This window comes from Lytechinus variegatus, chromosome 4 (genome assembly GCF_018143015.1).
Source record: "Lytechinus variegatus isolate NC3 chromosome 4, Lvar_3.0, whole genome shotgun sequence".
Taxonomy (NCBI): Eukaryota; Metazoa; Echinodermata; class Echinoidea; order Temnopleuroida; family Toxopneustidae; genus Lytechinus; species Lytechinus variegatus.
The window spans coordinates 60,112,910-60,127,936 of NC_054743.1; the positions used below are offsets into that span (position 1 = coordinate 60,112,910).

Here is a 15,027-nt window from a genome sequence, read left to right on the forward strand (position 1 = left end):
ACGCAAGTAAACGAGTTATTAATGCAATTTTGAACAGATTAGTCAGCATTTGCCACTAATTATCCAATAAAAATTCATTATAATCTAGTAATATAAATACAAAATTAAACAGACAATAAATAGAATGGGGAAATATTCTCAAATTTATATTCACACCTGAACCCATTACACCCAGATGAAATATATGCCAGTATATTACATGTAGATATTGTAAGAATATTACTTGCATTGAAATGTTTCAATAAAAGTTTCACGAAAATCGTCATTAAGAGTCATTCGGGATGATAACAATTAGACATTGGGCTTTATATCATTGTTAAGCAGGCGGACGACAGATGGAATACAAGATTGATAATACCTAGCAGTCCTACATTTGGGTTCCTGTAGTAGGTGAGAGTTCCGTAACTGCCTTCCAGACACAGACTGACGAGATTGGGGGAGAAAGTCACGATGGCGCGACGACCTGAGGAGATCACGCGAAAAGGAAAGAAGAATACACTCTCGGCGGGATCTAAGCAATTCAAGATTGAGCTGGTCCACAGCCCAGCTGTAGGAATGATATCCACCAAGAATGATCCTACAAACTCGCTTTTGCGCCCTTTCAATGTCATCAGACTGGCGAGCAGTTATGGATGAAGACCAAACAGGTGATGCATACTCTAATACCGGTCTGATGTACGTAGTATAGGTAGCTACTAAGTCAGATGTTTCGATTCCACTCTCCCATCATATATGTTCTATATTAGGGCTAGATGTATTATTTTGAACCTTCTCCATATTTCTATTGTCAAATTTAGTGGGGTGCATATGGAACTCTTTCCAAATTACAAAATAAACAGAATTATTGGCTTACCAAGTTGAGATGTAGAGAAAGATTCCCAACTTCTTGGAGATTCTAAACCATAAGCAAGACGTACGATGCGTATTAAGTACTATCGGAACTAAGGTGTGCTTGTAGGAAATATCATATACAATTTGATTCACACATCAGTGGACTTACAGTATATACTAGGTGCATACTTTGGCCGGTAATCGGGGATAATCTGTAGACGTAACTAACCATAGAATTATTGTGTTGTATATCAATCCCTTTTGATTTTTTCACCCACAACCACTTAGCATGGTTCTGGGGTGTGCGTTAACTGAATGGCTTTGAAATTTCCATTTAGGTTGTAGGAAATATCTGGAGATATTCACTGCCCATGGTTTCACTCATCAGTGGACATATTGTATTTATGCATTTACTAGGTCCAGTGGCGTAACTTCGGAGGGGGGGCATGGGGGGCACGTGCCCCTCCAATCGGCTGGCCAAAAAAAAAACGGGGAAAAGGAGAAAAAGAGGAAAAAAAGGAAGAGAAACGTAGTGAAGGAAAGAAGAAATTGTTGTTTATCATAGTGTTATATTATATTATGTTATATAACATTAAAAGCATTTTTCACAACTTTATGAAACATTATTTGCTTAATTGTGTCTTCACTGTTCCTGGTGCTCGCATAGACTTTTTAACGAGATATATACCTGCTGTACTAAAGCCTCCCGTTTTCAAAATCAATATACAAAAAATAATATATTTCCTCGCAATTAGAGTTATTATTGTTTTAAGTAGTGATATATTTTTCTTTTTCATGACTACTGAAGTTATTGCCCTATTTTAAGGTCTTAATATAAAACATTTTCTTGTCCGCGCTAACGTTCACATTAGTGGATTGGTGAATTTTCTGCTCTTCATGAACTCCTAAAATCAGTCCTTAAAATGTCAATTTTTCTGATCTGAATATCAAAAAATTTTAGCTCGCGCTTCGCGCTCGCATCATTTGGTTAGTGAAATACGTGGGGTCTTAGTGAATTCCTACAAACAAGCCTTGGAATGCCCCACTTCATGTCTGAATTTCCTAGATTTTCAGCTCACGCTTCGCGCTCGCAGTATTTCATTAGTGAGATGCGTATAATAATCATCCTTCTGCGATTTATGTTTGCCGCCCTCTGTGTTCACGCCTCTTACGCGCACACGGTCCTTGTTAATATACCGTGTGCGCGTAAGAGGCGTGAACACAGAGGGCGGCAAACATAAATCGCAGATGGATAGAGGTTGAAGAGTGAGGAATTAGAACTAGGGCGCTGATCTCATTTTTATGAGAAATGTTGTTGTTGATCCCTTTGTTGATACACGTATTTATTTATTTGTTTATTTATTTAAATATTTTACCAGGGTGCTCATTCAACATAAAGTTGGTCTCCCATGGGCCCTAATAGGCTATCATTATTGTTCTTGTTTGTTGGTTTTGGACTCTTGGTTATTATGGGAGTTAGGCAACTTGGGCTGTACATAGTGCCGTTTTTTTTGTGTTTTTTTTTGAGATTTTTTTTGTGTATCCCTAATTCTCCCCTAGTATAGACTAACGCCTGTAGGTTTAAGCAAAGGAAAAGGAAAAGGGAAGAAATGAAAGGTGGAAAATAAAGAATCGCTATAAATAATTTTTTAAATATTTATTATAATCTTTTTAAAACTCTAATACAAAATGTTACGAGGGTAATGAAGCCATGTACTCATATTATAGTCATAATCAGTACGAAATAGTAGTAGTAGTAGGAGTAGCAGTAGTAGAAGTAGTAGTAGTAGTAGTTTTAGTAGTAGTATAGTAGGAGTAGTAGTAGGAGTAGGAGTAGTAGTAGTAGTAGTAGTAGTAGTAGTAGGAGGAGGAGTAGTAGTAGTAGTTTTAGTAGTAGTATAGTAGGAGTAGTAGTAGGAGTAGTAGTAGTAGTAGTAGTAGTAGTAGGAGTAGTAGTAGTAGTAGTAGTAGTTTTAGTAGTAGTAGTAGTAGTAGTAGGAGTAGTAGTAGGAGTAGGAGTAGTAGTAGTAGTAGTAGTAGTAGTAGTAGTAGTAGTAGTAGTAGTAGTAGTAGTAGTTTTAGTAGTAGTATAGTAGGAGTAGTAGTAGGAGTAGTAGTAGTAGTAGTAGTAGTAGTAGTAGTAGGAGTAGCAGTATAGTAGAAGTAGTAGTAGCAGTAAGAGTAGTAGTAGTAGTAGTAGTAGTAGTAGTAGTAGTAGTAGTAGTAGTAGTAGTAGTAGTAGTAGTAGTAGTAGTAGTAGTAGCAGTAAGAGTAGTAGTAGTAGTTTTAGTAGTAGTAGTAGTAGTAGTAGTAGTAGTAGTAGTAGTAGTAGTAGTAGTAGTAGGAGTAGTAGTAGCAGTAAGAGTAGTAGTAGTAGTAGTAGTTTTAGTAGTAGTAGTAGGAGTAGTAGTAGTAGTAGTAGTTTTAGTAGTAGTAGTAGTAGTAGTAGTAGTAGTAGTAGCAGTAAGAGTAGTAGTAGTAGTAGTTTTAGTAGTAGTAGTAGTAGTAGGAGTAGTAGTAGGAGTAGGAGTAGGAGTAGTAGTAGTAGGAGTAGCAGTAGTAGAAGTAGTAGTAGCAGTAAGAGTAGTAGTAGTAGTTTTAGAAGTAGTAGTAGTAGTAGTAGTAGTAGTAGGAGTAGTAGTAGGAGTAGGAGGAGTAGTAGTAGCAGTAGTAGTAGTAGTAGTAGTAGTAGTAGTAGTAGTAGTAGTAGTAGTAGTAGTAGTAGTAGGAGTAGCAGTAGTAGAAGTAGTACTAGCAGTAAGAGTAGTAGTAGTAGCAGTAAGAGTAGTAGTAGTTTTAGTAGTAGTAGTAGTAGGAGTAGTAGGAGGAGTAGGAGTAGTAGGAGTAGTAGTAGTAGTAGTAGTAGTAGTAGTAGTAGTAGTAGTAGTAGTAGTAGTAGTAGTAGTATAGGAGTAGGAGTAGTAGTAGTATTAGTGGTAGTAGTAGTAGTAGTAATAGTAGCTTATTTTCAAAAATTTTCAAACTTTAATACTAAATGTTACCAGGGGAGTGAAACCACTCATCCAAGGTCCTTTGTTTCAAAAATACTTTTTTTCTACAAGCTTAGGCGGCGATTTGCGGTTTAGGTGCAATTTGCGGTTTAGGGCCTTAACACCCGCTCCCTACGAAATCCTGGATCCGCGCCTGGTGTGAACGATACCTATTCGTGGGCTGAGGGGGCCATACATACTGTCAAGCCATGGGCATTACTGGCTGTAACACGGTTGGGGTATACTAAGTGAATTGAGTGCACCCAGGCGCGTTCACACAAGGAGTTCCGTTTTAAGTGCTCAAGCACTGTTCACTTCAGGTTTCTCTGTAGATGTTTTAGTGTTTCTTACCTTGGTTGCATGGGACTCGAACTCACCTTGTAACTGCAGTCAAGATCACTTTCCGCTACGCTAAGCGAGAAGCGCTGATACCAGAAGAGAATTTTTAGCGATTATGAGATGAGTCTAGACTCATATAGACCCTTTACTGAGTAAATAAACTGATATCTATGGACAATTTTACGAACTCGATTTTTCTAAGAATTTTTGACGGAATAAACCATATTTTGATATGCATTTATATCATTCATGGTTTATTTATTCCAAAAACAATACACATTTGGCAGCCAATGGCTGAAAAAAAATGTGTTTACAAATGGTTCACATATATATAGGGGAAGGCGGGGTAAGTTGAGCATAGGGGCAAGTTGAGCCACCAGCCCCAGGCCAATAATGAATGAGTCAGACATTGCTGTGGGTGTTGTCATGTATTGATGACCCATAGCATAACCCCTAACCCCACCAAATTGTTTAAACAAAAAGTAGTTTTTAGAGGGAAAAGTATGAATTTCAGCAAAAAAAAGTAAAAAAGAGTGTGAATTAGATAAGTACTTTATTCACACACACGTCTTTAAATATAGTAAAGACATGATAACAACATTGTTAGTCCATATATGGATCTTCATTCTTGTCATAGTCTTTTATTATGATAGATGCATAATAAATGTGTGGATACAAAATTATCGCACTAAGCTCGGACTGGGGTAAGTTGAGCCAAACAGCATGGGGCAAGTTGAGCCATGGTAATTTTTATGGTAATGTATCTTAAAAAACAAACAAACCTTAAAAATTGAGTGAAATGCAGGCTGAAAGGAGCAAATGTACATGACTGCTCTTTTCCTTTTAAAGGATGTTAGTATTATAGAGAATTAGCAAGTAAAAAGACTTTAAACAAAAAAAATGACATCCTGGTTCTCCCCCATACATTTTGTACGTAGTTTTTGTGGCTCAACTTACCCCCAGACGGTGGCACAACTTACCCCATATATGGGGCAGGTTGAGCCATTTGACATCGTTTTTTTCAAAGGTCACGATGACTTTCAGTTTGGGGGTAGAAAGTTATATGTAGGTGAAAAACATTTCCCAAGAATCAAATTTAAAGGCAAGGTACTTATTTCTACAATAGTACTTGTCATATCAATTCTAACATGCAAAATGCAAAAAGTGTCACAACTTTCCCCGCCTTCCCCTACATATAAAAAAATATAAATTTAAAATGATACATGTATTAGACCTCGTAGACTTAAAATAGTTGATATGATGACAATTTTCGGTCCGTTGAAAGTAGTGAATAGATTAATCATAATTTGCCACAAATCGTTCAACAGGAAATGCCAATTAAACACCAGTGCAATAATTACAAAATTCAGTAATCAATACAAAGTTGAAATAATATGTATTAAATTTTTGCGCAAGTAAACGAGTTATTAATGCAATTTTGAACAGATTAGTCAGCATTTGCCACTAATTATCCAATAAAAATTCATTATAATCTAGTAATATAAATACAAAATTAAACAGACAATAAATAGAATGGGGAAATATTCTCAAATTTATATTCACACCTGAACCCATTACACCCAGATGAAATATATGCCAGTATATTACATGTAGATATTGTAAGAATATTACTTGCATTGAAATGTTTCAATAAAACTATCACGAAAATCGTCATTAAGAGTCATTCGGGATGATAACAATTAGACATTGGGCTTTATATCATTGTTAAACAGGCGGACGACAGATGGAATACAAGATTGATAATACCTAGCAGTCCTACATTTGGGTTCATGTAGTAGGTGAGAGTTCCGTAACTGCCTTCCAGACACAGACTGACGAGATTGGGGGAGAAAGTCACGATGGCGCGACGACCTGAGGAGATCACGCGAAAAGGAAAGAAGAATACATTCTCGGCGGGATCTAAGCAATTCAAGATTGAGCTGGTCCACAGCCCAGCTGTAGGAATGATATCCACCAAGAATGATCCTACAAACTCGCTTTTGCGCCCTTTCAATGTCATCAGACTGGCGAGCAGTTATGGATGAAGACCAAACAGGTGATGCATACTCTAATACCGGTCTGATGTACGTAGTATAGGTAGCTACTAAGTCAGATGTTTCGATTCCACTATCCCATCATATATGTTCTATATTAGGGCTAGATGTATTATTTTGAACCTTCTCCATATTTCTATTGTCAAATTTAGTGGGGTGCATATGGAACTCTTCCCAAATTAGAAAATAAACAGAATTATTGGCTTACCAAGTTGAGAAAGATGTAGAGAAAGATTCCCAACTTCTTGGAGATTCTAAACCATAAGCAAGACGTACGATGCGTATTAAGTACTATCGGAACTAAGGTGTGCTTGTAGGAAATATCATATACAATTTGATTCACACATCAGTGGACTTACAGTATATACTAGGTGCATACTTTGGCCGGTAATCGGGGATAATCTGTAGACGTAATCAACCATAGAAGTATTGTGTTGTATATCAATCACTTTTGATTTTTTCACCCACAACCACTTAGCATGGTTCTGGGGTGTGCGTTAACTGAATGGCTTTGACATTTCCATTTAGGTTGTAGGAAATATCTGGAGATATTCACTGCCCATGGTTTCACTCATCAGTGGACATATTGTATTTATGCATTTACTAGGTCCAGTGGCGTAACTACGGGGGGGGCATGGGGGGCACGTGCCTCTCCAATCGGCTGGCCAAAAAAAAAACGGGGAAAAGGAGAAAAAGAGGAAAAAAAGGAAGAGAAACGTAGTGAAGGAAAGAAGAAATTGTTGTTTATCATAGTGTTATATTATATTATGTTATATAACGTTAAAAGCATTTTTTCACAACTTTATGAAACATTATTTGCTTAATTGTGTCTTCACTGTTCCTGGTGCTCGCATAGACTTTTTAACGAGATATATATACCTGCTGTACTAAAGCCTCCCGTTTTCAAATCAATATACAAAAAAATAATATATTTCCTCGCAATTAGAGTTATTATTGTTTTAAGTAGTGATATATTTTTCTTTTTCATGACTACTGAAGTTATTGCCCTATTTTAAAATCTTAATATAAAACATTTTCTTGTCCGCGCTAACGTTCGCATTAGTGGATTGGTGAGATTTCTGCTCTTCATGAACTCCTAAAATCAGTCCTTAAAATGTCAATTTTTCTGATCTGAATATAAAAAATTTTAGCTCGCGCTTCGCGCTCGCATCATTTGGTTAGTGAAATACGTGGGATCTTAGTGAATTCCTACAAACAAGCCTTGGAATGCCCCACTTCATGTCTGAATTTCCTAGATTTTCAGCTCACGCTTCGCGCTCGCAGTATTTCATTAGTGAGATGCGTATAATAATCATGATTACAATGACTTCAAAAAGTGCTCCATGTGTTTAGATGTAATTCTAACAAAATCAGCAAGCGCTTGGCACTCGCATTAGATGACTATAGTGAGATATGTATACTCTGACTTAATGGATTCGTAACTATAGTCCTTAAAATATCCATGTTTGTGGTCAATATATACAAAAATTTCAGCTCGCGCTTCGCGCTCGCATCATTTGGTTATTCAAAATAATACGTAGGGTCTTAAAGAATTCCTATAAACAACCCTTAGAATGCCCCTCTTCAGGTCTATATTTCCTAAATTTTCAGCTCGCGCTTTTGCGCTTGCAGTATTTGATTAGTAAGATGCGTATGATAATCATGATTACATGACTACAAAAGGTGCTTCATGACTGTGTATAGATGTAATTCTAACAAAATCAGCAAAGTATGGCAATAGCATTAGATGACTATGGTGAGATATTTATACTCTTAATGGATTCTATAATATAATCCTTAAAATTTCCTTGTTTAGGGTCAGTATAGGCCTATACAAAAAATTTTGCTCGCGCTTCGCATGTCTGTTTAGCGAGACAGTTAAGTATCATGATTACAAAACAATCCGCTTATAATGTTAATTTTTAGCCCTCAATATCAAAAATTTTAAGCTCGCGCTTCGCGCTCGCATTATTTAATCAGTGAGATATATATCCGTTTGATGGCACTGCATGTCCTTAAAATATCTCTATTAGGTCAGTAAACCTGACAACTGAGCGCGCTTCGCGCGCTCCCTAAGTTACCCGAAATTTTTGCTGGTGCCCCCCCCCCCAATACCGTGACCCACGGTACGCCACTGACTAGGTCTCATTTGAGTAATCGGGGGTAATCTGTAGACGTAAGTAATCATGAAATCATTGGGTTTTATATCAATCACTTATCAACAGGGATTCATCCACCCACACCCACTTGGCAAGGTTCTGAGGTGTGTGATAACTGAATGGCTTTGAAAATTCCCTTTCGGTTGTAGGAAATATCCGAATGTAGATCTACATTTACTTTGCACACAGGCTGGTGGACATGTTAATTGTTAATTCCATAAAGGTATTTTTAATTAAAAGCTAAATTTTGTGTTTTAAATCCATATTTTATTGTTCGAAATAGACACCAGAAATGAAATACTCCGAAAATCTGTTTTGCCCAATTGATCTTGGGCCCGGCAGCCGCTGTGCAGCGCCAGATCGACGAGGCTCTATCCCTTTAAATGTTGAATGCCAAACAGGGTAGCAGCAACTCCCATCTTTTAACGTCTTTTGGTCTGACGCGGCCGGGATTTGAACCCCGACCTTCCGGTTGTGAGACGAACGCTCTACCAACTGAGCCAACACACCGGTTGATAAGTTATCTACTTGAAATAGATCTAGATCTATAAAGTATTTGGTCCAGACCAAGTTTCTACCATTGTGAAATGTATTTTGTACAGATCTACATTTAATATTAAAGTCTTGATCTATAAAATAATAGGTACTGTCGTGATTAAGATCTAGGTAATTAAGATTTACAGGGGTGTTATACCCTATTATCATTATTTTTTGGCAGAAAAAAGCTGCTGAAAACTGCTTAAATTAGAGAGTCAAAACACATTAATTTCTGTGATATATTGTAATTGCTGCAATTTATTATTGTTGGACATGTTGTTTGATCATTGCTCAAAGATTATGTAATAATAATGATAATTGGCATTTATATAGCGCTTTATCAATCTACGACTGTTCAAAGTACCCGGTCACTGGATTCATAGCATTCCAAGCAGCCTGTTAGGCGCAAACTTGCTAAACCAACCACAATGACTGTTGTTTCCTACCGGTACCCAATTAGCACGTGGGTGAGAGTGGCAAAGTGTGGATTGACTCCTTGCCAAAGGGCGCTAGGCCATGGTGGGATTTGAACACACGACCCTCTGATTACAAGGCGAGAGTCAGAACCGCTACACCACGGCTCCTGGCTGAAAGCCGGGAAAACATTGCCCTGTGCTTCAATTATTACCAATTTAAATGACGTTCATCTTTATGGTGCACTCTCTTGTACACATCTTTTCCTTTGCACTACATTGAGAGTTATTTGGTATTACATGTATCTACGTAGAGTGACGTTAATATTCCACGCAAGTCTTAACATAGTTAAAGCACCCTAAACACGTAATATCCATATTCTGAAAATGAACCCCTTAACAAGTATTGGCGTGTGAAACCCTACCCTTAACAAGTATTGGAAACAAAACGATACTCTTGGCAAATATTCCCTGAAATGAACCCCTAAACAAGTACAGGAATATTTTATTGTTACGGTTCCTTCGGTCGTCGGCTTTACCTTATTAACGATACTCTTGGCAAATATTCCCTGAAATGAACCCCTAAACAAGTACAGGAATGTTTTATTGTTACGGTTCCTTCGGTCGTCGGCTTTACCTTATTCTTTGGTTTAGTACGACCCCACTTCTACACCTCGCGCAAATAGGACTCTAAACACGAAGTGTTGGGGCAAAAATGACATCCTTTATAAAACATTTTAATTTTGTTTTATCATCCCCGCAAATTAGACCCTAAATATGTAATTTTCCTAGCGAAATAGATACCCTTTTTCATTATTTTTGTGTTTTTGACACCCTTATCACGTTACGTACGTAACGTGCCCTATCGTGAAAAAGATATCCTTTTTACGTGTTTTTTTGGTCGCGCATGGTATCCACTCGTCAATGTAAGTGCATGGCCCCTCCGGGGAATAGCTACCCTTTTGGAATAATGAAGTTGAAGTAAAAGGAAATGTTGACTCTAAAATGAAATGCAGTGAGATGTTAGCAAGTACATATAATACACCAGTCCTGCCAGTTGATGCATTAAGTAGTTTACAAACATTGATTGTTCAAAGGCTGTTGGAGAAGATGGCATACATGCTTCTTTTTTTAATACAACATAGTTATATTTATACAATATGACATTTCGAACATAGTACTATTCCAAGATATTTAAAGACGGCAAGAATTACTCCAATACATGAAGGAAGATCATATGATGTAAATAATTTTAGACCGACATCTGTTCTACCTGCTTTATCTAAAATATTAGAAAAAGCAATCCACAATCAACTTTATGAATACTTGAATGAAAACAAACTGCAAACCAATTCCCAGTCAGGTTATAGACCTTTGCATTCTACTACTACTTGTCTAACTGAAATTATAGAGACTATTTGTTTAGTAAAATGGATCAGTGGCGAATGATCGGTGGTATTTTCGTCGATTTACGTAAAGCGTTTAATGTTATACCACACAATTTCATTTTTGGAAAACTGACGTATTATGGAATTAAGGGTAACGAATATGATTGATGAAAGCATATTTAACAGACAGGAGACAGTTTGTCGTTGTAAATAATTGTATCAGCGAAAGTGAAAAAAAATAGATAATGTATCCAACAGGGATGCATACTGGGTCCATTGTTATTTTGCATTTTTATCAATGATATGTGTAACTTGAATTTGAATGTTAATTCCAAAATTGGTCTCATGCAGATGATACTGCTCTGTTCTGTCATAATGTATTACTTAAGGAGGTTAAAAAAAAAAATCTGCAAAGTGATTTTGATGATCTCTGTAACTGGTTCAACCTTAACGGTATGTATTTGCATCCCCAAAACACAAAAATCATGTGTCTACGTCATAGGAAAGATTTAAAGATGAAGCTTTAATGGTAAAATATAGAAATGATCCCATAGAAAATGTAAATATGATCAAATACTTGGATGTAACACTTGACGCCGGCAGGACGTGAGGATAACATGTATCTATACACAACAAAAAAAAGTAAGTCCCCATAAATCATATTGTTGTAACTTTTGAACGGAATTATTTTGAGATATGATATTTCTTAGCTGGTTTTCTACACTCAGGCAACCCCTTGGGAAAAATTAGATTGATCGATTGAGTCATGCATGAGTAATTAAAGATTGAATTAAAAATGACCATTTTTAAAAGTCACAAGAGTCGTTTCTCAGATTGTACAAATACAAAAGTTGGGCAAAAGTTAATTTTAGGTGAATTTTATGGTGTTATGCTGTTTCACTATCCATCATTTAGCCACTCCACACAATTTTGATATCGTATGTTCATGGTTGAGTGAGCACAATGTATTGCAGGGGTCGCGGAAGTGTGGGGGGGGGGGCTTCAGCCCCCACTCTTTTCCAAAAGCATGTAAAAAAATGTAAACATGACCATATAATTATGATTGTTTTGCATGGTCAGCCCCCCGTTCCACTTTTGGCTCAGTCCCCCCCCCCCCCCACTTTCAAAACCTTTCCGCGGCCCCCGCATTGTGATGTATCATCATAGGGGTTTGTAATAGTATCTTTACAACTTGTTAGATCATATTAAAATTTGAAAATGTTGGTGGCTCCCCCGATTATAGGCCCCTCCCCCATATCAAAATTCTGCATCCACTACTGATTTATCTGTAAATTAAACTGATCATGAGAAATTGTTAGGAAAAGAATAAATTTATGCAGTATAAAGAGTATTCATTCCAAAGGTTTCGAATGTGCTCGCTCAACCATGAAAATGTTTAAAGTTGGGAAAGTGTGTGGTTGTAGAAATGATGGATGATAAAAACAACAGCAATTAAAGTCACATTTTAAACCAAATATGCCCCCAATATTCACTTTATTACCCTTTAATATGAGTCTGTGACATTGAAATACCAATTTTCCCACTTTGATTCGTGCTCATTCATCCATAAATCAACATGTCGATTTCATTTTTGCACAGATTTTGCCCATAGGTTGATAAACATATCTGTCAAATGACATTGCTAAAGACAGCCTTGAATAAATGTTCCACCATATTGAATAAGGGGTTACTTGTTCTTAAACATATGGACCTATAATGTACACAAGTCTATGAGAGAGGAAGTCAAAATTTTAACAAATATGAAATGAGAGTTTGTTTCATGAGCGGTTTTTGTTACTTCTACTAACAGTTACTTCATGAAACTTGGCATATGGCTTTAGAGTAACACTATCTAAAAGGCGCGCATACCAGGGGCGCATACCAAAATAACAATTTGATACGGTACAGAGTGGGGCCAAGGCCTTGAACTTTCTTCTCATTTGCATAATTTTCGAATATTGTGCGCTCACTGATGCATTAAACATTAGGATTTTCATAAAAATCAAATCAAGTGGAATATGCAAGGAGGTTTGTGACAGATATCCATAGTTACAAATTTCATTTTTTTTCCAATAACGTAAAAAAGAGCTAATCACATTCCACATGTTCATTCAAGCGTGGATGTTTATTTAAACGCCTTTGAATCATTGAATCATGTTAAATGGTCATGAACATAAAGAAAAAGTTGAGAAAAATCATTTTAAGTTACCAAAATAAAAAAATACTTGCCTATGATATTTGAAAATCGTATTTTTTGTTTTCAATAAATGTTCATTGAACCGTGAAACGATGAATATTGTTGAAGATACTCTTCCCAAAAATAACTGTCATCATATTCTATAATTTTTATTGATAGAAATGTGTCAAAATTAAAATTATTGCCAATTTGAACTTGTGCTTATTCAACCGTGAAATTTGGCAAAAAAAGTTGTATCGTCTTTTAGAAAGTATTTTTTGCAAGCCTTCTGACTATTTTTCATGATGAGAATGTGAAATTAGTTCCAATAAAATGGAATCAAAGTCATGATATTTGGCTTGTGACTTTTGAAAAGTGACATTTTTGCCTTCTGACGGTGCTCACTGAAGCATGACGTAAAATATGTCCATAGCATTTCCTCAGAGGGTAGGTAAATAAAATTACCTACACGCTCATGTAAAAATATATTAAAAACTCGCATTGGTTCGGAAATTATTGATGTTTGTTTAAGGGTGACTTACTTTTTTGTAGTGGATAGTATCAATGTTAAAATATCTCGTATGATATGTTGCATAAAGAGAATCAGACAATTCCTTCCGCGTAGGATTCTTAAGAAATTATATTTTGCCATGATTTTACCTTACATTGATTATTGTTGTACATCTTGGGGAAGCTGTGCAAAAACCAACACAAATACGATACAAAAACTGCACAATAAGTATGCCCGAATAATTTTGAATAAGGACCATCTTACTCTCCAAAATTAATTGTTGTCTACATTCAAATGGCAAACAGTGGAGGAACGTATCAAACATCAATTTGTGTTCTTTCTTTCAAAATAGAAATCTATTTAGCACCAGCCTTTCTGTGACCACTTATCTGCAAAAGTAATGTAACTTATAAAACACGATATTCTGATATTCTGAATGTCCCCTTCAAATACCCTCCCAACGACGGATGATAAAAGAAAATCTTTTGAATATGTTGCTGCCGCCGTATTTAATTCTCTCCCTTGTGATATACAAAAATGCACGCCCCTCCATGCATTCAACGAACTCTGTAAATCATAAAATCTGAACTGACGTACATGTAATTACACTGAATAACTTGTTGCAAATGTAATGATTCTATGACAATTGTTGATTTCATTCTGTATGTGTATAATGTATTCTGTTTCTACTTTATTTTATGTTACATTGCATGCTATTATGTTGAGTTTTTTGTTTAACCGTAGGGCGCCTTCGGAAAGCAGTTTTGCATAACTGAACACGCATACCCTGCAGTCTCAAATAGAGAAAAACAGTGAATGAATAAATAAATAAATAAATAAATAAATAAATACATTGAAACGAAATTCCGCGGTTTAATACAAAGTGAGCTCTAACGAACCCAACAAAGTGACCAACCCATGACAACCACACTGAATTTATTCATGAACGATGACATGTTCCCATGGACCCTCCTCCAAATGGACTGAACACGAACAGGGCTTCTCATCTAAACACGACTGCCGATATTCCGTCTTAGTACGGAAGCCAGCTGAATCTGCCTCACCAAAAAGGTTTTCCGTATAGTAGCTCCATGCACTTAGTAAGGAAATGCGCGTTGGTGCAATTGGTGGGTGTGGTCAGGAGGGCATTGACTCTATCTAGCTTTTTGCACTCGGGTACCCAAATCGGATCAGCATGGGTTGCATGGTCCAACGAGGTTTAAAGATCGTGTTTTCACGTGTTGTCATGATACCCCGAAAAGGAAATCTACATTGAGTGTCTTCACATTAAAAAAATATTTTTCCAAAAGTTAATACATTTTTTGGATCTAGGCTCTTTTGCAAACAAACTAAAATGGACCTTACCCCTCTTGAAGAAAAGAGATTTTTCTTTGTTCACGTTTTAATCGCAATTTCAACTTTTCTTAGTAGTCATCTAATAGAGCTACTAAAAATCTATTAAAAAAAATCAAATTCGATGAAAAATTGATCTAACCCCTTTTGCAATTGAGCTCTTCATATGTGTGTGGATGTGCGTGAGTGTGTTTGCGTGTGTTGATATTTGCTCTGAGGAGGATATCACACTCATAATTTCCGAACCCTATACCTTATTTGTCATGTTCCATTAAA

At 36.5% G+C, this 15,027-nt stretch overlaps 1 protein-coding gene across 3 annotated transcripts in view; it reads right to left on the bottom strand.

The window, feature by feature from the left end:
* The window catches only part of LOC121414426 (L-rhamnose-binding lectin CSL3-like), a 51,693-nt gene extending 45,133 nt beyond the window's left edge, over positions 1–6,560 (bottom strand). The window contains exon 1 of one of the 3 annotated variants that reach the window (XM_041607600.1): positions 6,423–6,560. The gene's annotated coding sequence lies outside the window, so the exon portion shown is untranslated. Of the gene's footprint in view, positions 1–358; positions 746–853; positions 987–6,422 lie in introns of those variants that run through there. The other 2 variants (XM_041607599.1, XM_041607601.1) reach the window with 2 other exon arrangements.
* Between the last annotated feature and the right edge of the window lie 8,467 nt (positions 6,561–15,027).